Genomic DNA, 26,063 nt, shown 5'->3' on the forward strand with positions numbered 1-26,063 from the left:
ATGTGAAACCCTATTCAGACACTTCCAACATCCACCAGGATCATCTGAGTAAACAAAGCCCCGAATCAATAGAAGAGAAAGAGGTTATGCTGCAAGATTGGCAGAGCTTGAACTAACAACCCTAGAAAGCAGAGGTCAGGAAGATAAAGAGGAGTCTGATATACATAGCTAGGAAAAGGCCAAATGATATTCACTCACCAATTGCCAGTTAGCCATTCCCTCAGAAGGTCCGATTGGCTCAAAAAGAGAGTGTTCTGATTGGTGATAGTATGTATAGAATATAGGAAGAAGAACAGAGACATACCTCTGAAGCTACATAGACTCCTTGGACAAATGTTCCAGAACTGGCTTTCATATGGCTTTCTTCCTGTCTTATACGCTGTTCTGCAGACCTGCTCCTTTATCCCCAATTCCAGCATTGAAGGTACATACCTACATGCCTTTCATGCCAACCTTGGTTGTCCCACCCATACAACTTTGCAAGCATGCCTTTCAATTGTGTACTATTTGCCAGTATTATTGGTTTTCTGCTCTTTCTTGACAAACTTTTGCCCTTCATCCTCACTATGTTAGATACTTAGATTCCATCCTTATCAGAAACTCTGACTGCCTTGAATAATGAGATTAGGCCTTCTTTGGACCAATGTAATTCCATTATTCTCATGTCATTGAACCTCTCCACCTCATTCAATTTAGTAGACCATTCTCTCCTCCTTAACCACTTAGGTACCTTAGGAGTTTCAGGCATAGTGCTTCTGTGGTTTCAATCCTATCTCTCTGACAGATCCTATCCGGTCCAGGAGGAAGAACTTATACTCCCCTTTTTACAGTTCAGCTTCTGGGGTTCCCCAGGGCTCCACCTTCTCACCAATCTTCCATACTTTTCTCTTTCTCCACTGCCCTACTGATTCATTCACTAGGCTTTAACCCAAACTGCAACACTGATGATACTCAGATCCTCTTCATAGTCCCATTGTCCACTTCAGATATCACTTCTCTCAATTTATGCTTACAGGCAGTCTCCATCTGGCTTCAACAAAACTGCCTTTTCCTAAATGTGAATCCATCCATTATCTCACCCTAAGAATGGTTTGTCCCTCCTCCATCCTATTGTCCAGTGTTTTCAAATTCCTAACAGTGATGCTGTTTTTATACTGGGTATCATATTTGACCCCAAGCTTACCTTCAAAGTTCAAATTGATCCTCCTTCTTCACTCTTTACCAGATTTGCACAATCAACCCAGTTCTGTCACTCCATCACCTTAGTATACTTATCCTGGCTTTAGTCATTTTCCATCTATGTTATTAAAATTCTTGGCACAATACCCTCTCTTTAACAGTCTTAAAACACCTTCAGTTAGTCCAGTAACCCACAGTCAAGATGCTATAGAATGCTTGCCATCAAGATCATATTATCCCTTTGCTACAAGCTACCAGTCATTGCCAGACTTAAACTCAGGATTCTGTGTGTCATCTCTAAGGGTCTCTCCCCAAGTATCCCTAACTATATAACAGATTTCCTCATTCCACAAACACCTTCTCACCTACTCCACCCTTCCCAGGCTGCATATCAAGCCATCGTGTTTATGGCTTGATATGTCCAGAGATACTGCCTTTTTCTACCTCTGGCCTCAGCTCCAGAACTTGCTCCTGCTGCATATTTCCTCAAAAGCCATCTTCCCCCCAATTTAAGAAAATGGCTCAACTTGTCACACGTAGAAAAGTGGCTAATAACGGTCACATATACATCCAAAATAGTTCAAACTGTTTGAAGATAAGCATCACTTTTGAGTGGAGGAGTGGCCTAATGGTTAGTGTAGCAGGCTTTGATCCTGCCAACTTGGTTTTGATTCCCACTGCAACTCCTTGTGACCTTGGGCAAGTCACTTAACCCTCTATTGCCCCAGGTACAAAAACTTAGGTTGTGAGTCATCTAGGGACAGACAAATTACCTGCATGTAATGTTGCACCATGTGTAATAGCATTCTAGAAATGATTACTATTAGTAGTACTTTTTGTGCAATACTGGCAGTGCTTTAGTATTGCTGTTTTTTTTTAAGGAAACATTGTGAATGTCAAAGGATTTTGAACAATTTTAGTGCTAAGTAAATGCACAGTTGAAAGTTTTGCACTCAAGAAAGTAGGAATAACAAGTGTGATAAAATAAAATTTAAAAAAAGACTTTGGTTAAGGGAGGAGGTTTAACAACCACTAAAAGCTTATTATTTGGATCAGTCATTGACAATGCAGGTTGAAATTCTTTGCGACATATGAGGTCTTTTTCCTCCTGTTTGAAACGAGTGAACGGAATAGAATTTAATACTGGTATTTAAAGTTGTTAATGAAAAACTTTTTGAATATATTTTTTAAAATACAAAACACAAAGCAAGCCAAACTTGTTTATCTATCATTTATATGTATCTCATGAACCCATAACCTACATTTAATAAGATCCGATTCTCAGAAGAGAGATTAGAACCTTAGGTAGTCAAGTATGGCAGTTTATTAAATTATATTTACATACTAAATATTTCTTTTAACACACACCACAGGAAACAGAAAGGTATCTTGGGTTCTGTATAATGAATGTGCTTTGGGAATTAAATATATTCCATACAATTTATTAAGCCTCTGAGCTAGTTTTTGTACAATCACTTGAAATAATGAGGGTGTCTGGATGCAGAATCAAAGCTATAACATCAAATCAACTAAACAAAAAAGAAGACAGTTTGAGAGAATGTATAGTGGTTGCTATATACAGCAATATAGAACAGTTTATTTTATAGTGCATTTATAATACAACAGTCTCCTTGAACACATCACTGTCACAATGACAGGGACAAAGAGATAATGTAATAGAATGTCAGGAAAGGAAAAAATTATTAATGAATTCTCAGAGGATTTTGTCCTACAAAAATCTAAATTGAGAACATGATGGGATGTGTCTCTGTGGCTGATGGAGACAGAGGGCTATGATGGGCCTCTGCATCCCATGATCATCCTGGGAGGAGGGGAGAGAGTGTAGAAATCAGTCAGAAAAGAGTCAAGGACTTGTACTATTTTGGATTTGCAGCCTTTGAAAGCTTCTGGTTTGGCAAAACGGGCATGTGGTGGCATCAACTGTCACTGTGACCTGTCAGTGTTCATTGTCATTCATTGGCAATTTTGGTGTCATGGACCTGTGAGAAGCTAATAAGATTGGTGTAAGTACCTGGACCTAGACTGGAGACATCTACTATAATAAAACGCACCCTCAACGTTCTGAAGACAACGTTCTGAAGCCATCTGACGTCACTCCCAGGCTGAAGGGTTCGTGGATTCATGGTGGTGAAGCCATCCCACTCACAATGTCTCTCTGCCCTGCCCTCGCGTCAAACGTTATGACGTCGAGGGCGGATCTATAACAGTGAAGGGATCGCTTAAAACACCCGACCACGCCCCCACCCACACAGATGTCACTCTCTTCCTCCAACGCTGCCACTTCAACGCCCCTCCCTTCCCTCCCACCGACTTCAACACTCACCCCTCCCTCCAATTTCAACACCCCCCTCCCTTGGCGTTACTGCCCCCCCGGACCCCCCCTGGCACGAACCTGAGGACAACACGCTTTCCTGCGGAAAACATCCCCCAAAGCCTCCGGCCGCTACCCGCCCCAGGTCGCTCGCTCACTCACCCACCGATGCCACCGCTACGCCCACAACTTCGCCGCTCCACCTGCCCCCCCTTCCTAGCAATGGACCACGCCCCCTCCAATGAACGAACACTGCCTCTCATATCGCTTCTCTTCGGGTCTTCTTCCCTCCCTGTCTCCCGCCCTTCCGGAAATTACGTCACAAGAGGGCGGGACACAAGGAGGAAAGATGACCCGAAAGGAAGTGAACTGCTGGGCTGGCGAGGCGTACTGCGTGCAGCACTAGACCGGAGCTTCTGTGGGCCAAGAAAGAGGTTGGTGGGCCAGGGATGGAAATGGTGACCGCCGATCTCAGGGGCAGGGGCGACTGGAGAGCTCAGGGGGAGGGGCATGGATGGCCTGGCCTGCTGCGTGCAGCACTTTATAACGGGGGTAAGACGCGGCGGGGGCGGTGACTGGCAATCTCGGGGGCAAGGGCAACCGCAGAACTCAGGGGGAGGGCCATGGATGGGAACAGAAAGGGAATGATGGTGGACATGGGGTTCATGGGGACAGATGCTGCAGGGCAATGTAGGAGAAAAGGCAGAGAAGTCAGGGAGCACTCTGGAACTGGGAGGGAGAGAGGACCCTCCAACTGTGATGGACGAAGGAATCCAGAAACAGGGACAGAGGGAGGGAGGGAGGATCATCAAACACAGAGGGAAGGAGCTGGAACCTGGAGGGAGTGGGGGACCAGGAACTGGGAAGTAGGGAGGGACCAAACCTGGAACTGGGAGGTAGGGATGACCATGGAAGAGGGGGGGGGAGTGGGGAGTGACAACAACCCTGGAACTGGATGGACCACACTGGAACTGGGAGGGAGTGAGGAGAGGGGAGGGGGGACCCTCCCCCCCACAGACTCTCATTATCACACACACATTCTCTCTCACACACACACACACACCCAGTCTCACTCTCTCTCTGTCACACACACACACTCGCATATTCACTCTCTCTCTCTCTCTCTCATACACTCACTCTCACACACACTCTTTCAGACATACACACTCTGAGGAAACATCTTCCTAGTGCCCGTTTCATTCGTTTCAGAAACGGGCCTTTTTCACTAGTATACACATAAAATAGTATTTTGTAAGTGCCCCACCCAAACTAAACCTATGTGAACACCTACCTGCAAAGTACACACTATCAAAGATATGCATGTGCTTCCAGAAGAGTAAATGGCAATACGCTGGTTATGTAAGTGCACTTCTGTTCACATACACATAACTTATTAAAATTCCGGCATTTGCCTGCCTATTTGCCACTTAACACTAGGCAGCTTCTTATTGACTTACCTCCTATGGGAAGTAATTTCATATCAGGGATCCTAAGTGAAATGGTCAAAAAAGTGTTTAGGTTATGCCTACTTTATGAAGGTGCGTATCAGGCTTATTTTCGAAAGAGAAGGGCGCCCATCTTTCGACACAAATCGGGAGATGGGCGTCCTTCTCCCAGGGTTGCCCAAGTTAACATAATCGAAAGCCGATTTTGGGTGTTCTCAACTGCTTTCCGTCGCGGGGATGACCAAAGTTCACGGGGGCATGTCGGAAGCGTAGCGAAGACAGGACTGGTGGGTGCTTAACACATGGGCGTCCTCGACCAATAATGGAAAAAAGAAGGGCATCCCTGACAAGCACTTGGCTGACTTTACTTGGTCCATTTTTTTTCTTACGACCAAGCCTCAAAAAGGTACCCTAACTGATCAGATGACCACCAGAAGGATTCGGGGATGACCTCCCCTTACCCCCCCCCAGTGGTCACCAATCCCCTCCCACCCTAAAAAAAAAAAAAACTTTTTAAATATTTTTTGCCAGCCTCTATGCCAGCCTCAAATGTCATACCCAGTTCCATGGCAGCAGTATGCAGTTCCCTGGAGCAGTTTTAGTGGGTGCAATGCACTTCAGGCATGCGGACCCAGGCCCACCCCCCCCCCCCCACCACCACCACCTGTTACACTTGTGGTAGTAAATGTGAGCCCTTCAAAGCCCACCAGAAACCCACTGTACCCACATGTAGGTGCCCCTCTTCACCCCTTAGGGCTATGGTAGTGGTGTGCAGTTATGGGCAGTGGGATTGGGGGGGGGTTGGGGGGGCTCAGCACACAAGGTAAGGAAGCTATGCACCTTGGAGCTTTTTCTGAAGTTCACTGCAGTGCCCCCTAGGGTGCCCAGTTGGTGTCTTGGCATGTCAAGGGGACCAGTGCACTATGAATGCTGGTTCCTCCCACGACCAAATGGCTTGGATTTGGTCGTTTCTGAGATGTGCGTTCTCGGTTTCCATTATCGCCGAAAATCGGGGACAACCATCTCTAAGGTCGACCTAAATTTCACGATTTGGGTGTCCCCGACCGTATTATCGAAACAAAAGATGGGCGCCCATCTTGTTTCGATAATACGGGTTTCCCCGCCCCTTCACCAGGACATCCTGTGAGGACGTCCTCAGGAAAACTTGGGCGCCCCTTTCGATTATGCCCCTCCACCTTATAAAATAGGATCTCAGACCTGTCTCCAGTAGCACCAGTGGCGTACCAAGGGGGGGCGGTGGGGGCGGTCCGCCCTGGGTGCACGCCGCTGGGGGGGTGCCGCGCGCCTGTCGGCTCTTCGTTTTCATGCTCCCTTTGCCCCAGAAAACGAAGAGCCGCCATGCGCGCAGCACCCCCCCCCCCAGGGGCGTGCACCCGGGGGGGTTGTCGCGCTGTTCTGGGGGGGGGGCGATGCACCTGGGGGGCGGAGCGCATCGGCGATCTGCCCCGGGTGTCAGCCCCCATAGGAACGCTCCGTAGAAGAGGCAGTGTCCACTTGACCTCACGAGTGCGTCACATCATTGTAGCGGGATTTTTAGTTATTGCACTTGGTTCACATCTTTTTCTTCTTTACTGATTCTTCTAGATTTTCCTTTCTTGGACTCTTCCCATATGTGGACGTTAAGTACAGAATTTTATTTAACTATAAGATTCTTTATTTCCTGGAAGATACAATATTCTACAAAGGTTTTTCTTTGTTAGACTTTATTGGAAATTAATTTTTTTAAAAAGCACCAAGGGCCGTTCAAGCATAGGATAGTTGAGTCCCTTATTAGTAGACTCTTGACTATCCCATGTTTGGACAGCCCTTGGTGCTTCTTTGTGTTCTCGTTGTGTATACTTTGACACTCTCTTTCAGTGTAGTTATTTTATAAAATAAGCATGTACATCACAACTCTACCCTAGTGCCATCCAAATTACAACCCTAGGAACATTTACATTGTGGGAAAAGCAGTTGGTCAGGAGGAAGGAACACAGGGTAAGGATACTTTGGACAATCCCCTCAGACAGGCATTTACCCTATACCTGCTGCTCAAATGAGAAGTGGTGCTTTTTCACATCCTGTGGTGAAGGATCCACACTGTTGTACAACTAATAAAGAGGTCCTTTTACTAAGCTGTGGTTAAAAAGTGTCCTGCAGTAGTGTGTTTTTGGTGTGCGCTGGGACATTTTTTACCACAGCTGGGAAAAAGGGCATTTTTCAATGGGGCAGTAAATGGCCATATGCTAAAATTACATGTATTGGCAGCTATTTACTGCCTGAGCCCTTACCACCAGCCACTGACCTAGCAGTAAGGGCTCATGTGCTGATCGCGCAGGAATCATGCAACGCACACCAATGTGGGCACGCTACCGATTACCACTGGAAATGCCCCCTGCAGTACAAAATAGAAAATTATTTTCTACCATAGGAACCATCACATACCAACTTTGGAATTACCACCGGGCGCCCGCACTACCCCGATAGCAATGCCAATTTGGCGCACGCTACCTGTGCATTTGCCCTACCACTGCTTTGTAAGAAAGTATTTGCTTGCCTTTTTATTTAATTTCTGTCACAGTCTTGTACACTGTACAAGTTAAAGTAGGAGATCTTTTCTTTGGATATTGCACACATCTGTATTTAGTTTTTAAGTTACTTAGCTTTTTGTTGGTTTTTAACATGAAATATAGAATGTGTATTCACTTCTGGTTGCAGAATAATCAGTATCTTAGAATTTCATAAGTACATAAGTGTTGCCATACTGGAACAGGCCAAACGTCCATCAAGTCCAGCATCCTGTTTCCAACAGAGGCCAATCTAGGTCACAAATACTACTACTACTACTTATAATTTCTATAACGCTACTAGACGTACGCAGCGCTGTACACTTGAATATGAAGAGACAGTCCCTGCTCGACAGAGCTTACAATCTGATTAGGACAAACAAGAGACTGTATACTGTATACTGTATACTGAGACTGTACACTGTACGTATAAAAATAAACAGTACTGTACATATGTTTATCAGAAGTCAAGCTTCTTTGGGTCACAACGGACCTGGCAAGATCCCAAAAAAGTACAAAACATTTTATACTGCTTATCCCAGAAATAGTGGATTTTTCCCAAGTCCAATTTAATAATGGTCTATGAACTTTTCCTTTAGGAAGCCGTCCAAACCTTTTTTAAACTCTGCTAAGCTAACCACCTTTACCACATTCTCTGGCAACAAATTCCAGAGTTTAATTACACGTTGAGGGAAGAAATATTTTCTCCGATTCATTTTAAATTTACTATTTTGTAGCTTCATCGCTTGCCCCCTAGTCCTAGCAATTTTGGAAAGCTTCACATCTACCCGTTCAACTCCACTCATTATTTTATAGACCCCTATCATATCTCCCCTCAGCCGCCTTTCCATCCTTTGGTTGCAGTTTGACAAACAAATTTCAGGTAATGAAAGTTTTTTCTGAATAAACAATCATATGAAGTCAACCACTTTTTGGATCAAAGTCTTTTTCAGATAAGGAATCACTGCCTTAAAAGATTTCCAGATGAATGGATTATCAGGAAAAGGTGCTCTAATGTATTTACTTGTTGTCCAGCTGTCAAGCTAATACCCCAGATTTTTTAAAAAATTGAAATGCATATATTTAAAGGCAGAGAAAACAGATGTTCATGTGTGCCAGGCGCATGTGCACAGGAGCTGAGTTTACCGTGAAACTCTTCTGCACATGTGCCAAGTATGTTCCCCCCTTGGTTTTTTTTTTTACAGCATGCATATAATTTGAACATTATTTCCTCTGAGTATGTGCAAGCTGTCCCGTCCCGTGCCCATACCTGCACTCCCGCTGGGGGCAGCGGGAGCCAGCGGCCTCCACGGCAATCGAGGACGGCAGGAGAGGGTCCCCGGACGAGCCGGCGCTGCTGCGGGTCCGGCCGAGACCGGCGACCCGCTAGGACGAACGCCGGCCTCGGGGAAAGGGAAAGAGATTCGCGTTTAATTGCTAGACAGTATCGGTGGCCTCAAATGAGACGAGATATTCGCCAATTCGTCACAACCTGCCCTGTCTGCGCCCAGACCAAACCAGTAACTGGACACCCAGTGGGGGACTTGCCACCGCTGTCTGTGCCGACAGCCCCCTGGAGGGAGTTGTCAATGGATTGGAGCAGTGACGTACCGGTTGCGGTTACCGAGTACCCTATGGGTGCATAATGCCTTCCATATCTCCTTGTTGAAGAGTTTCCGGGGTTCCCGATGGCATCCACAACGTCAGGAGACCGAGGTTCTGGAAGCGGATCCTGATCCGGAGTATGAAGTAGAAGACGTTCTAGACTCGAAGAGACGGCGGGGAAGATTATACTATTTGTTATCCTGGAAGCATTTTGGCCCCGAAGACAACTCCTGGGAACCCACGGCAAACGTACATGCTCCTGATCTGGTCAAAGCTTTCCACGCCCGGTTTCCCTGCAAACCCAGCCCCGGAGAAGAGGGGGCATCCGGGGAGGATACTGTCCCATCCCGTGCCCATACCTGTGCTCCCGCTGGGGGCAGCGGGAGCCAGCGGCCTCCACGGCAATCGAGGACGGCAGGAGAGGGTCCCCGGACGAGCCGGCGCTGCCGCGGGTCCGGCCGAGACCGGCGACCCGCTAGGACGAACGCCGGCCTCGGGGAAAGGGAAAGAGATTCGCGCCAGCCAAGATGGCGGCGCCAGAGTCGACGTCGCTGGGGCGTCGATCGGAAGGGTGCCAGAGCTCCTCCCACCGCGCCTGGGATTGGCGGACTCGGGTGATGACTCCGCCCGGAGTTTGGGCGGAGCCAATCCCGGAGCTCTGCCGATTCCTCGGGGCCGGATTGGTGGGTTCTCCTCCCGGGGGCCGGAAGGGCGCGAGATTTAAACCCAGGAACCTAAGACCTCTTTGCTTCCGGTCCTGTTCCTGAAGCAGGTCCAGTGGAGTCGTGTCACGGATTACTAGCCGCCCTTGCTAGCCACTATCCAGAGACTGTGCTGAGGTTTCCACGGATTGCTAGCCGCCCTTGCTAGCCACTATCCAGAGACTGTGCTGAGGTTCCCATGGATTGCTAGCCGCCCTTGCTAGCCACTATCCAGAGACTGTGCTGAGGTTCCCATGGATTGCTAGCCGTCCTTGCTAGCCACTATCCAGAGACTGTGCTGAGGTTCCCACGGAATGCTAGCCGCCCTTGCTAGCCACTATCCAGAGACTGTGCTGAGGTTCCCATGGATTGCTAGCCGTCCTTGCTAGCCACTATCCAGAGACTGTGCTGAGGTTCCCACGGACTGCTAGCCACCCTTGCTAGCCACTATCCAGAGACTGTGCTGAGGTTCCCATGGATTGCTAGCCGTCCTTGCTAGCCACTATCCAGAGACTGTGCTGAGGTTCCCACGGACTGCTAGCCGCCCTTGCTAGCCACTATCCAGAGACTGTGCTGAGGTTCCCATGGATTGCTAGCGGACCTTGCTAGCCACTATCCAGAGACTGTGCTGAGGTTCCCACGGACTGCTAGCCACCCTTGCTAGCCACTATCCAGAGACTGTGCTGAGGTTCCCATGGATTGCTAGCCGTTCTTGCTAGCCACTATCCAGAGACTGTGCTGAGGTTCCCACGGACTGCTAGCCGTCCTTGCTAGCCACTATCCAGAGACTGTGCTGAGGTTCCCACGGATTGCTAGCCGCCCTTGCTAGCCACTATCCAGGAACTATAGTGATTCTACCCACGGATTGCTAGCCGCCCTTGCTAGCCGTTACCCATAGACTCTGTTTGCTGACCGCCAGCCAGGCCAACCGTCAACCCCGTGGTTCCAGCAGTCCTGCTGGCCGCCTGCAGCTGGGGGCTGAACCCTTGGTGAACGGCGGCCGCCGCGGGTGAAGATTCGGGGTTGCACGGCTGTCCTCTAAGGTCTTTCGGGGCCTTAGGGGACCTAAGGGCTCACCAACATAAGAGACAAGACAGGGACCGGAAGCCATGAGCTCGCCTACGCAGCCTGATCTACGGGACCTGGCGAAGGTACTTCAGCAGCAGCAGGAGCAGCTGAACGCCCTGTCAGGGGCACTTCAGAACATGTGCTCTCAGCTTTCGACGCTTCAGGTACAGAACCAGGCCGCTGCGGTCCAGGGGGCCGCAGCGACTCCCCGTCCGGGAGGGTTCCGCACGGGACCTCGGTTCCCTGAGCCTGCACGAAATGATGGAGCCCCCGGAGGCTGCCGGGGTTTCCTCAATCAGTGCAACCTGGCCTTCCGGATGCAACCGGAGGCATTTTCATCAGACCAAAGTAAGGTGGGATATATACTTGGCTTGTGTGAGGGGAAGGCCCTGGCATGGGTGTCCCCGCTACACGAACAGCAGGACCCCATCTTGGACGATTATGCCGAATTCCAGCGCCGCTTCCGCATGGTGTTCGATCTCCCTGGCAGGCCATCTTCTGTGGCATCGGAGATGCTGCGGATTCAGCAGGGCGAGGGGACGGTGGCGGATTATGCCATTCGTTTTCGGACCCTAGCCACTGAGCTGCGTTGGAACCAGGAGTCCCTGGCGGCAATCTTTCTGGAAGGGTTGCAAGAGCGGATTAAGGATGAATTGGCGGGACGGGAGGTTCCGGGACAATTGGACGCCCTGATTTCGCTCTGCATTCGGGTGGATACCCGGTTCCAGGAGCGAGCTAGAGCCCGGGCAGAACGGCAGAAGTGGGCGAGGGGAGCGGCCCGGACAGGCAAGGGCCCGTCCCCCCGCTGCGGTACCCGGGATCCTAAGGAAGATGGGGAGGAGCAGATGATGATCGGCCGTCAACGATTGGCCCCTGCAGACAGAAAGAAGCGCTTGTGGGACAGACTTTGCCTATATTGTGGTGAGGCCAGGCATTTTGTCCGTTCTTGCCCCGTACGGGCGGGAAACGCTTCCCCCAAGACGCCTTGAGGGGAGGGGTCTTGGGGCACTCCGCTCCCCTGCCGGGTTCCCTGGTAACACTGCCAGTAACTCTACGTTGGCATGAGACCATGATCCGGACCCGGGCCCTGGTGGACTCCGGATCAGGGGGCAACTTTATTTGCCAAGAGCTTTTGCAACAGATGGGTTGGCCTATGCTTCCCCGTCGACCGGCGCTGCAGATAACAACCATTCAGGGAACTACTTTACCGCAGCCGGTCGCGGAGATCACCCCTTTTTTGGAACTTCAGGTGGGGGAGGATCATCGGAAGGAGGTGCAATTTCTGGTACTATCACGGACCATCCATCCGGTGGTCCTGGGTGTGCCATGGTTACGGCACCTTAGTCCCGTTATTGATTGGACCGCGGGGAAGAGCCGGTCTTGGGGTAAGGCCTGTCTGGAGACCTGTGTGAAGGGCCAGAGCATCAGCTGTCCCGCCTTAGCTATTGCGCCCGAGATGGCACCGGCGGGGCTGGCCACCCTACCGATGGACTATCGAGACTTTGCAGATGTATTCAGCCCGGTGGAGGCGGAGGTCCTACCGCCTCATCGGTCCTTCGATTGTGCCATTAGGTTGATGGCGGATACTATGCCACCCCGGGGCCAGTTGTATACGTTGTCCCGAGAAGAATCCAAGGTGATGCAAGGGTATATCCGGGAGAATCTTCAGAAAGGATTCATCCGCCCCTCTACGTCCCCTGCCGGGGCCGGCTTCTTTTTTGTGACCAAAAAGGATGGCTCCCTGAGGCCCTGTATTGATTATCGAGGGTTAAATGCCATCACGGTGAAGGATTGATTCCCCCTACCGCTCATTCCAGAACTCTTTGACAGGCTACAGGGAGCCCAGATCTTTACCAAACTGTACTTGCGGGGGGCTTACAACTTGGTCCGGATCCGGCAGGGGGACGAATGGAAAACTGCATTTAATACTCACGAGGGACATTTTGAGTATCAAGTAATGCCGTTTGGCTTATGCAACGCCCCTGCCGTGTTCCAGCGATTCATCAATTTCGTACTCGAGGATCTGTTGAACTCCACAGTGATTGTGTACCTGGATGACATCTTGATTTTCTCCACGGATCCCGCCGAGCATGCAAGCCATGTTCGTGCTGTGCTGCAGCGTCTACGGCAATATCGTTTGTTTGCCAAACTCAGTAAGTGCGCCTTTCATCAGCGGTCTTTGCCTTTTTTGGGACACATTCTGTTACCCGGAGGGTTGCGGATGGATCCTGACAAACTCCACGCCATTCGGGAATGGCCTCAGCCGCTGGGATTGAAAGCGCTCCAACGATTCTTGGGATTCGCGAATTACTACCAGCAGTTTATCCCTCGGTACTCGCAATTGACAGCGCCGTTGACGGCGCTCACGAAGAAACACGTGAATGTCCGGGACTGGCCACCAGAGGCGCAAGCTGCATTCTGACGGGTAAAGGAGGCCTTCGACTCGGCCTCCATCTTGATGGCCCCGGATCCTGAGAGACCATTTATTGTGGAGGTGGACGCGTCCGCTTTGGGGGCAGGGGCGGTTCTCTCTCAAGTTAACCCCAAAGGGCGGCGCCAACCGTGCTCTCTTCTCTCGGAAATTCTCCCCAGCGGAATGCAACTATACGGTGGGGGATAGAGAACTCTTGGCATTGAAATTGGCCTTGCAAGAGTGGAGGCATCTGCTGGAGGGAGCCGAGCACCGGTTTACGGTGATCACTGGCCACAAAAATCTTTTGTATCTTCAAGAGGCCCAACGGCTGAATCCTCGACAGGCCCGTTGGTCATTATTTTTTGCCAGGTTTCACTTTCAACTGGTATTTCGGGCGGCAGCTCAGAATACCCCTGCGGATTCCCTCTCCAGAGCATTTGAGGTCCCGGAGGAGACGGAGGAATGTCACCCCATGTTGGACCCGGCCTGTCTCAGTGCGGCCGCGGGGGGGGGGGTAGCTCCGCTGAAAGAAGTGGTTCCACCCGCCGATCAGAGGAGAGTAATGCAATGGGGACATTCGTCCATATGGGCCGGTCATTTCGGATACCACAAGACCCTCCGTTTAATTGCTAGACAGTATCGGTGGCCTCAAATGAGACGAGATATTCGCCAATTCGTCACAACCTGCCCTGTCTGCGCCCAGACCAAACCAGTAACTGGACACCCAGTGGGGGACTTGCAACCGCTGTCTGTGCCGACAGCCCCCTGGAGGGAGTTGTCAATGGATTGGAGCAGTGACGTACCGGTTGCGGTTACCGAGTACCCTACGGGTGCATAATGCCTTCCATATCTCCTTGTTGAAGAGTTTCCGGGGTTCCCGATGGCATCCACAACGTCAGGAGACCGAGGTTCTGGAAGCGGATCCTGATCCGGAGTATGAAGTAGAAGACGTTCTAGACTCGAAGAGACGGCGGGGAAGATTATACTATTTGTTATCCTGGAAGCATTTTGGCCCCGAAGACAACTCCTGGGAACCCACGGCAAACGTACATGCTCCTGATCTGGTCAAAGCTTTCCACGCCCGGTTTCCCTGCAAACCGAGCCCCGGAGAAGAGGGGGCATCCGGGGAGGATACTGTCCCATCCCGTGCCCATACCTGTGCTCCCGCTGGGGGCAGCGGGAGCCAGCGGCCTCCACGGCAATCGAGGACGGCAGGAGAGGGTCCCCGGACGAGCCGGCGCTGCCGCGGGTCCGGCCGAGACCGGCGACCCGCTAGGACGAACGCCGGCCTCGGGGAAAGGGAAAGAGATTCGCGCCAGCCAAGATGGCGGCGCCAGAGTCGACGTCACTGGGGCGTCGATCGGAAGGGTGCCGGAGCTCCTCCCACCGCGCCTGGGATTGGCGGACTCAGGTGATGACTCCGCCCGGAGTTCGGGCGGAGCCAATCCCGGAGCTCTGCCGATTCCTCGGGGCCGGATTGGTGGGTTCTCCTCCCGGGGGGCGGAAGGGCGCGAGATTTAAACCCAGGAACCTAAGACCTCTTTGCTTCCGGTCCTGTTCCTGAAGCAGGTCCAGTGGAGTCGTGTCACGGATTACTAGCCGCCCTTGCTAGCCACTATCCAGAGACTGTGCTGAGGTTTCCACGGATTGCTAGCCGCCCTTGCTAGCCACTATCCAGAGACTGTGCTGAGGTTCCCATGGATTGCTAGCCGCCCTTGCTAGCCACTATCCAGAGACTGTGCTGAGGTTCCCATGGATTGCTAGCCGCCCTTGCTAGCCACTATCCAGAGACTGTGCTGAGGTTCCCACGGACTGCTAGCCGCCCTTGCTAGCCACTATCCAGAGACTGTGCTGAGGTTCCCAGGGATTGCTAGCCGTCCTTGCTAGCCACTATCCAGAGACTGTGCTGAGGTTCCCACGGACTGCTAGCCGCCCTTGCTAGCCACTATCCAGAGACTGTGCTGAGGTTCCCATGGACTGCTAGCCGTCCTTGCTAGCCACTATCCAGAGACTGTGCTGAGGTTCCCACGGATTGCTAGCCGCTATCCAGGAACTATATTGATTCTACCCACGGATTGCTAGCCGCCCTTGCTAGCCACTATCCAGAGACTGTGCTGAGGTTCCCATGGATTGCTAGCCGTCCTTGCTAGCCACTATCCAGAGACTGTGCTGAGGTTCCCACGGACTGCTAGCCACCCTTGCTAGCCACTATCCAGAGACTGTGCTGAGGTTCCCATGGATTGCTAGCCGTCCTTGCTAGCCACTATCCAGAGACTGTGCTGAGGTTCCCACGGACTGCTAGCCGCCCTTGCTAGCCACTATCCAGAGACTGTGCTGAGGTTCCCATGGATTGCTAGCCGTCCTTGCTAGCCACTATCCAGAGACTGTGCTGAGGTTCCCATGGATTGCTAGCCGTCCTTGCTAGCCACTATCCAGAGACTGTGCTGAGGTTCCCACGGACTGCTAGCCGTCCTTGCTAGCCACTATCCAGAGACTGTGCTGAGGTTCCCACGGATTGCTAGCCGCCCTTGCTAGCCGTTACCCATAGACTCTGTTTGCTGACCGCCAGCCAGGCCAACCGTCAACCCCGTGGTTCCAGCAGTCCTGCTGGCCGCCTGCAGCTGGGGGCTCAACCCTTGGTGAACGGCGGCCGCCGCGGGTGAAGATTCGGGGTTGCACGGCTGTCCTCTAAGGTCTTTCGGGGCCTTAGGGGACCTAAGGGCTCACCAACATAAGAGACAAGACACAAGCTAGGTTTCTGCACTGTTGGCTTACCACAGCAGTTGTAAGCATTGGCTAGTTGGTGCAGCTTGGAGAGCCATTTTGGCCATAAAAGCCAAGATTAACACAAAAGACGCCTAGTTTTTAAGAGTCTGTAAAATTTAACAAGAAAAGAAGCTTTAACTGTTAAGGCTGTCTTATGTTCATCCCTTCATAAAATAGGCCTAAGTCACAGAACAAGATAAAACAGTCCAGTAGCATACAGCGAGAAAAATAAAAGGAAAACTGGAGCATGGTTTTTATAATATAAAATTACATGATGTACCTTATTTTAGTGTTTCCAAAAATAAATAAATATCAGAAAGTGAATCTTATAAGGTGTAAAAACCCTGATCACTTTAGTTTGATACAAACCTCCAGACAGGAATAGAGAAGTGCATTTACTAGCATGCATTTGGTTCATTAAGATGCCATATAAAATATAGTGCATGCCAATGCACATTAACCTAAGAATTAATAGGCTTAAAGTCGATTTATGCGTATTTAACAAAAATTAACTCATTGTTTAAATGTCAGAAAGATAAGTATGAAAATCAGAGAAAAAAGGCAAAAATATGAAAAAAAAAAAAAAGCCAAACCTTTTCCCTGTTCACATTCCGAATTAACATTTCTAAGAGAGAATAAAGCCTTACAGAAAGATTATGCAGATTAGCATCTTTAGGGCAGGGATATCCAAAACATTTTATGAAAAGAGCCACATAACTTTCAAAATAATTGACAGGGTTAGAGAGGTCTTGCACACACATCTCCCTTCTCTTCTGTCTCTCACATTACTCAGTATTTCCTTTCTTCTAGCTTTCCTCCAGTATATCACCTTCTACCCCTCTCTCACTGTCCACTTTCCCTTCTTCCTCAGTCTTCCCCATTTCAGCATTTCTCTTATTTCTACCTTCCTATTTCTCTTCAGAATCACTCTTCTTCTCAGCATTTCTCCTTTTCCCTGTGATACCCGGAGCGAGGGTTGAGGGTGGGCCTGTGAAACAACACAGCTGGACAAAGAGATTTAAATGAAAACAAGTGTTTATGTAATTCAGTCCTGAAGCCTGTTATGTTACAAGGACAGGAATACAAGCGAAGTGCCTCTGTAGTTCAAGAAGCACAGTCTTAGGCAGACCTAGCACACAGTCTGTGGCTTGTGGGGCTGCCATAGCCCAAACACAGCCTGTAAGTCCTTTTTGGTTCTTCTCCAAGTTCTAAGGTCTGGCTCCAGCCAGACCACAGAGCAAGGCTTGCAAGTCTCAAACAGGAAGCAAGAGTGACTTACCTCAGCCAGGTCACAATCGTTAAACGTGAGTTGTAGTGGTATATGCGGGGGCTTCAAGTCTTCCTTCCCTGGGCCTCCTTAACCTCAGTCTGAACCTGCCTTTTATACTTCCTGGTTCTGACTCCACCTTTCCTGGCTCACATCCTCCTGGGGCGGGACTAGTGTTCTGAAGGTGGCTCAGGCTATCTGAGAAACTATTCTTAAGGGTGAGGGACAGTGTTCTATAAAACCTCTCACATTCCCCTAGCATTTTTTTCACTCTTCACCTCCATTCATATTCACTCATCTCAGTGTTCTCCTCCCTTCTTTCCTCCATAGGAGCAGTAGCAGCTCCAGTATCAGCTTCAACCTTCTTTCCCAGAAATGGCTGCAGCAGCAGCAATTCTAGTCTTCATTCTCCAGCACCACTCCAGAGTTGACTCAAATTTGGAAATTAATCTCATTTGCTTCCCTATTGATAATTTCTTCCTTCTTTCTGAGGTGATAGCATTCAGCTGTAGCATGCATTTGCATTAGGAATGTGTGGCTGTATAAAACAAATTCAAAGATATCCCCTATCCTGTTTTGCTTTTGAAATGAAAGGAAAATTAATGGAATATTTATAAATTCATTTCTGCCACTGTGCCAAGTCTACTGAGCTCCATCTCCCCTCCACACCCCCACCCAACCCCTTTTTTTATTTAAACTGGGATTAAATTTTTTAATCCTGACCAAATTTTTTAACTTCCCTCCATTGTTCAGTATTGCTTTCTCTCCCCTGCCTATCCTATTTCACCTTGGCATAAGGCAGCAGAGGAAAGATATCAAGGTCATTTGCAAATAGCATGTGGGAATCACTGCTGGAGACCCTATGAAGAGCCAGATAAATGTTAAGATAAATGCAGGGTGGAGGGGGAAGAGATGTCAAACCTGCATGCTGGGTGGAGAGAAATGGGTGTCTGTGTGTCAGGGGTAACAGATTTAGCAGCAGAAGGGGAGACACTTGAGTGTATGTACAGGGCAAGGATGCAGCAGGAGAGGAGAAAGGTAGGTACATGAGGGGAGGGGAGCAATGTGCTGTGGGAAGGAAGCATGTATATGCAACTTTTCTTTATATTCAGGTTTTAAAAACTTCCATACCGTCTGCACAGTGGAAATTTACTAGTACAAAGCCATCCAGCCCTGAGGTGTGATTCAAATTTTTAATACCACGATTAATTTTAATTAAAACTTTTCATCATTACCCATCCCTACTGTATACCACTTACTGCAGGATTCCTCTGGGCAAGAGCTGTTCTCTGTCATTCCTGCCCTGTCATCATTAGTTTTTCAAAGTGCCTCTAGTGGATCTCACATTAGTGCCACTTTCTTGTATAGCAATTTCTGACCTGATGATCTTATGTAGACACAATGTTTCCTCCTGTTGTCCACGGCCAACTATGGCCAAAGATTTCTTAATTTTGTCAGGGTCCATGGTATGCACAACTATTAAACAGCTTACAGATTAAGGGCCCTGTTTACTAAGCTTGCTAAGGGTATGCTAGCATTTTTAGCGCACCTTAGTAAACGGGGCCCTAAATGTTGCAAATCCCTCTACATCTGACAATAGCACAAGGCAGACAGGAAGGATAGGAATATATTATATAAGCTACACAAGGACTCCATCGCTGTTGTACCTAACCTGCAGCGTGCTGTGTAGGGCATCCTTGAAACTGTGTAGTTATGCAGAAGGCTCTCTGCCTTCACATATGTCACTGTTGCCAAGACCAAGAAGAAAACTTGGTCATCACATCCATCACTCACATTGTAAAAGTTACATGGTAGATAGCAGGTCTCAACTCTCACTTTTACTTTGTACATGAATACTGCATGTTATAAAGATATATGAATAACTAAGGCATACAGAAATGACTTGACACATCTGGAGCCAGAAAAGTGACTGCTGCTTTTTAGTCATTTTGCCCTTGTAAATGTACATACGTACATAAGTATTGCCATACTGGGAAAGACCAAAGGTCCATCAAGCCCAGCATCCTGTTTCCAACAGTAGCCAATCCAGGTCACAAATACCTGGCAAGATCCCAAAAAGTACAAAACATTTTATACTGCTTATCCCAGAAAGAGTGGATTTTCCCAAGTCCATTTAATAACGGTCTACGGACTTTTCCTTTAGGAAGCCGCCCAAACCTTTTTTAAACTCCGCTAAGCTAACTGCCCCTACCACATTCTCTGGCAACGAATTCCAGAAATTACACGTTGAGTGAAGAAAAATTTTCTTCAAGTCGTTTTAAATTTACTACATGCCCCCTAGTCCTAGTATTTTTGGAAAGCATAAACAAACGCTTCACATCTACCCGTTCAACTCCACTCATTATTTTATAGACCTCTATCATATCTTCCCTCAGCCACCTTTCTCCAAGCTGAAGAGCCCTAGCCACTTTAGCCTTTCCTCATAGGGAAGTCATCCCATCCCCTTTATCATTTTCATTGCCCTTCTCTGCACCTTTTCTAATTCCACTATATCTTTTTTGAGATGCAGCGACCATAACTGAACACAATATTCGAGGTGTGGTCGCATCATGGAGCAATACAAAGGCATTATAACATCCTCATTTTTGTTTTCCATTCCTTTCCTAATAAAACCTAACATTCTATTTGCTTTCTTAGCCGCAGCAGCACACTAAGCAGAAGGTTTCAACGTATCATCAATGACGACATCTAGATCCCTTACTTTGTCCGTGACTCCTAATGTGGAACCTTGCATGACCTAGCTATAATTCAGGTTCCAGTCTCCCAGTAACGTAAGGTCCTCTTGTAATTTTTCACAATCCTCCCGCGATTTAATGACTTTGAATAACTTTGTGTCATCAGCAAATTTAATTACCTCACTAGTTACTCCCATCTCTAGGTCATTTATAAATATGTTAAAAAGCAGCGGTCCCAGCACAGACCCCTGGGGAATGCCAATAACTACCCTTCTTCATTGAGAATACTGCCATTTAACCCTACTCTCTATTTTCTATCTTTTAACCAGTTTTTAATCCACAATAGAACACTACCTCCTATCCCATGACTCTCCAATTTCCTCTGGAGTCTTTCATGAGGTACTTTGTCAAACGCCTTCTGAAAATCCAGATACACAATATCAATCAGCTCCCCTTTATCCACATGTTTGTTCACCCCTTCAAAGAAATGTAGTAGTAGATTGGTGAGGCAAGATTTCCCTTCACTAAATCCATGTTGACATTCAGGCTCATTTTCAAAGCACTTAGCCTCCCAAAGTGCTTTGAAAATATGCCTCTTTGTCTCATTAATCCATGCTTTTGAATATGCTCTGTAATTTTGTTCTTAATAATAGTCTGTACCATTTTGCCCAGCACCGACGTCAGACTCACCGGTCTATAATTTCCTCTATCTCCTCTGGAATCTTTTTTAAAAATTGGTGTTACATTGACCACTCTCCAATGTTCCGGTACCACACTTGACTTTAAGGATAAATTACATATTACTAACAATAGCTCTGCAAGCTCATTTTTCAGTTCTATCAGTAGTGTACTCTGGGATGAATACCATCTGGTCCAGGAGATTTGCTACTCTTCAGTTTGTAGAACTGCCCCATTACATCCTCCAGGTTTACGGAGAATTTATTAAGTTTCTCTGACTCGTCAGCTTCGAATACGATTTCCAGCACCGGTATCCGACCCAAATCTTCCTCGGTGAAGACCAAAGCAAAGAATTAATTTAATCTCTCCACTACGGCTTTGTCTTCCCTGATTGCCCCTTTTACTCCAATGCAATCTTTTTTTCAAAGTCCCTCTTAGCCTTCCTTATCAGCGCTTTGCATTTGACTTGACATTCCTTATGCTGTTTCTTATTATTTTCAGTCGGTTCCGTCTTCCATTTTTTGAAGGATTTTCTTTTAGCTCTAATAGCTTCCTTCACCTCACTTTTTTTTTTTTTATTTGAAAGAAGTCTTTATTGTTCAATGAAACATAACATAACATAACTTACATTGCACAAACATCAATTAAGTGCTACTCTATTGTAAGTACAAAGAATCTAGTAACAGTTTCTTCACTGTGGTGAGTAACAGTTTCATCATTCAATTATTAACATCACGTAACTTCAAATTTTATCTTTTATTCCATTTTATTCCCTCTTCCCTTCCCCCCGATCTAACAATCCCCCCCCCCCCCCCCCCCCCCACTACCCACCCTCCCTCCAAAAGGACACAGCTGACCATTAACAGTCATGGTACATTCGGATAATCAACATGCTATACTGATAGATCTTCAGAGGGGACATTGTTCCAAACCAATTTCCATTTTCCCATCTGATTTTTGCGTTCAGCCATCAGTCTCTCCATTTCACTTACATACCTCAGTTTGCGAAGCCATTTTGTTATTGGGGGAACCCCCTCCCTTCACCAGTGTGAGGCTACGACCACCCTTGCCGTTCCCACTACATGTTTCGCCAGGATCTGTTTACATGCTGTTAAGCCTGCAATCCGAGCAGAGAACAGAAACACCTCAGGGGCCCATGGTATTGTACCTCCCAACCATTTCTGCATCCTAAAGTGGACCGCTCTCCAAAATGCACGAATTTTGATACAACCCCACCATATGTGCCCCATTGTGCCCCTATGGCCACATCTCCGCCAGCACATACCCGAGGAAGACGGAAATATCCTCTGTAAACGAGCAGGTGTAAGGTACCACCTGTATAATACTTTCACTGCGTTCTCCTGCAGGGGTACATGTGTCGACACTCTCACCACGCTTCTTTCTATTCTCTCCCATTCAGGCTCTTCCAAGCACTTGCCCAGTTCCTTTTCCCATCTATTCCTGTGCTCCTCACTACAAATTGTTTGCTTACTTATGATGAGGTATAGGTGACTGATCAGGCCTCGAGAGGTAGCAAACTTCTCGCACACTTCCTCCAGCTCCAGCGTTTGACGTTTCATCACTTCTCGTACCGCTTTAGTCTGGAGAAAATGTGCTAATTGACGATACGCAAATTCACCCCCCTCTACCCCTGGATATCTATCCTTCAAGGCCTGAAAAGACAGCAATGAGTCCCCGTCAAACATTTGACCCCAATTTCTCACCCCTGTCTCGTACCATTTAGTAAATATCCCCTTAGTGGTACCTGGTAAGAATAGAGGATTAAAGGCTATAGGAGTTTCTCGGGTCAATATGCACTGTCTCTTAGGGAATAAGCTGTCCCAGTAATAAAGTGTTGTAATTATAGAGGGGCAGGCTCGCTCCTCCAGAGTTCTGAAAGACTTTGGTAACCACATAATTGCACTCAGCGGCTTCTCGCCCAGAGAGTGTTGTTCTATATGCACCCATTGACGGTCAGGATAATCCTGATGCCATTCGAGTGCCGCTTTCCCTTGTGCTGCTCTATAGTACCAAGCAAGATTCGGCACCCCCAGCCCCCCCCTCTTCCGCTCCTTGTATAACAGAGACCTCGCCAACCTAGGGTGCTTTCCGGCCCAGACGAACCGCACCATTTTATCTTGTAAGGACGCTATAAATCGCCTGGGCATCATCACAGGCAGCACCTGGAAAAGATAGAGTAGGCGTGGTAGTATGTTCATTTTAAGAATAGCTATTCGCCCAAACCATGATATTCCCAATTCTCCCCAACGCTCTAGGTCCTCCGCAATAATTTTACCCAAACCCTTATAGTTGGCATTAAAGAGCTCCATATAATCCCCAGTCAGATTGACTCCCAAATACCTGATTTGTTTATGAGCCCATCGGAATGGAGTGGAGATCTTTAGAGTTGCCACCACATCCTCAGGAAGCGTCACATTCAGGGCCTCTGATTTGGCCATGTTAACTTTAAACCCTGATACTGCAGAGTATTCCGCTATTATGCTCTCAAGATGTGGAAAGGTGGTTAAAGGCCGTGTTATCAGCATCAGTACGTCGTCAGCGAATAAGGCTATTTTATGGGTTCTATCTGCTATTCTGACTCCAGAGATATTAGGATCCGAGCGCACTCGGGCTGAAAAGGGTTCCATTACCATGGCAAACAAAAAGGGTAACAGTGGGCACCCCTGTCTGGTGCCTCTGTATAATGTAAACATCTCAGAATTTCCACCATTGACCCGGACACAGGCCCTTGGGGATTCATAGAAAGCCTGAATCTACCTCCTAAACTGCATTCCAAACCCCATGGTTTCCAATACCTTATGCAGAAAGGGCCAGTGAACCCGGTCAAAGGCTTTCTCCGCGTCGAGGCTTAAAATACAGAGCGGCTTCTGGTTTCGCTTAGCTAGATACATGATGTCCACCACTCTCCTAATATTGTCCATCGCTTTCCTGTATGAGACAAAGCCTGTCTGGTCTGGGTGAATAAGCACTGGGAGGATAGGGGCCAGCCGGTTTGCCAGCACCTTGGCCAGGATTTTTACATCCGCATTTAAGACCGATATAGGTCGATAGGATCCACATTCGCACTTATCTTTTCCTGGTTTAGGTAATACTGCTATCCATGCCTCCATCATAGACATCGGCAGAGGTCCCCCTCTCCCCACCTGATTAAACAAATCTGCTAAAAGGGGAGCTAATTCTGGGGCGAATTTTTTATAAAATTCGTTGGGCAAGCCGTCCAACCCAGGTGATTTACTTGATGGTAAGCTACGAATGGCCTCCTGAATTTCCTTGGGGGTTACTGGTTCTTCTAAAAAAGCCTGCTGATGATGGCTCAAAGAGGACAACTCACTGCCTTGTAAATATTGGTCTACTAAGTCCAGAGAGGGGTTAAGTTCTTGGGCGTACAATTCTTGGTAGAATTCCCTAAACCGCCTACGTATGTGTTCAGATTTATCCAAATCCCTCCCCCCTACTTCACGTACCTTTAAAATAGTCCGCTCAGCTTTTTGCCGACGCATTCTGATGGCTAGGAGACGCCCCGCCTTATTGGCAAATTCATACGAGCTCACTCTTATCTTTGCTTGTAACAGACCAAGTTGTTCTGAATAGATAGAATCGAGTAGCTCCCGCTGTGCAGTAAGCTCCCGCAAGACTCGTGCAGACCCGCTAGCCTTATGTTGAGCCTCTAACCGGCGAATGCCCTCCGTACAACGCGCTATCTGTGCCTTACGGGTCTTGGATTGTTTGCTAGCCAATTGCAGAAAGTATCCCCGAGACACAGCCTTCATCGCATCCCACACCGTGCTAAGCGGGGGCCCTGATTCCAGATTGAACTCAAGATATTCTTGTAGCATCTTTTTATAGCCTTCCACCGCTTCCCCTACCTGCAGTAGGCCTAAGTTTAACGACCATCTTTTATCCTTATGCTCTGCTCTGATATGTGGCAAAGTTACCCACACTGGGGCATGGTCCGAAATGGTCATGCTACCTATCCCCGCTGCAGGTCCCCACTCCACTAGTGTGGCATCTAGAAAAATATAATCGATACGGGAGTAGGAGTTGTGGACTGGTGAGTAAAATGTATAATCCCGCTCTCTCTGATGTTTCACCCTCCACAAGTCCAATGTGCCTAGTGATAATGCTAGAGATCTCAATGCCGCTGAGTCCTTCTGACCCTCAGCTCTAGGGACTCCTGTACGATCTAGTTTCAAATCCATCACAGCATTGAAATCCCCACCAATGACAAGGGAGCCCTGTGCAAAAGTGGCCAAAGAATTTTTAACTCTCTCAAGGAAATGTGCCTGACCGGTATTTGGTGCATATATAGATGCAATTGTTAGGTCCACCTGTTCAATTCTAATGTGTAAAAAGATATAACGTCCTCCCGGATCCCTCTTTACCTTAATCACCTGTGCCCCAACTGCTCCATGGATTAATATCGCTACTCCCCCCTTTTTAGATTCTGCTGCTGAGGCGTGGTACACCACTGGATACTCTGAATGGGAGAGAAGTCTTTCATGTCTACCCCTCAGGTGTGTTTCCTGCAGGAGAGCCACATGTGGCCTAAGCTGTTTCAATTCTGTATAAAATTTCTGTCGTTTCTGTGGCATATTTAGCCCCTTTACATTATAGGATATTATCTTTAAATCTGTGCCCATCACTGGTTAATTAATCAGGGTTAGCCTGTAACATCTTTCCATGACCCCTCTGTACCACATCAGCTTTGTTCTCAGCCCTGTCCTCCCCTTCCCCTTCCAATATCCCCTTCTCCCTCCCGCCCCTTCCCCTTGAAGCCCCCCTCCCCCCATCCCAGTCATTCTCACCACATGAGAGGCCTATGACCCTCAAGTGGGAATCGAGGAAGTTACCCAGCTCCCACACAGTCCCCGGCCCCGAGTCCAACCCCCCCCCCCCCTCCACTCTTAACAGATCTAAACAGTCACTAATTCCCCCTCCTCCCCCACCTTGAGCCCCCATCCAGTTCCCTTATAATTCAATATACATCCTATTCATGTCATTACCTATTCATTTCTTCACATAAGTCTTAAGGATATGACTAGAGGCTGTTTCATCACAGGCCTCACAATCCACCGGTCAAAACCGGCGCTCACGACAACCCTCCACTCTCCAGATCTTTGAAAACACAGTCTCTGCTTCCCCATCGAACCTACACAGTCCTGCTCAGCGGTTCTGCTTGCTTCTCTTAGGTGATTCTGGAACTCTTTGCCACCGTTGAAGTTTCGCCCTTGTGGCGGGCGCCACCGCTCCAGGAGGGGCTTTTGCAGGCACAAGGTCAGCAACATGCAAGGCCTCCCATGCCTCCTGTAGGGTTTGCACCCGATG

Source organism: Microcaecilia unicolor, chromosome 10 (assembly GCF_901765095.1).
Source record: "Microcaecilia unicolor chromosome 10, aMicUni1.1, whole genome shotgun sequence".
Classification (NCBI taxonomy): Eukaryota; Metazoa; Chordata; class Amphibia; order Gymnophiona; family Siphonopidae; genus Microcaecilia; species Microcaecilia unicolor.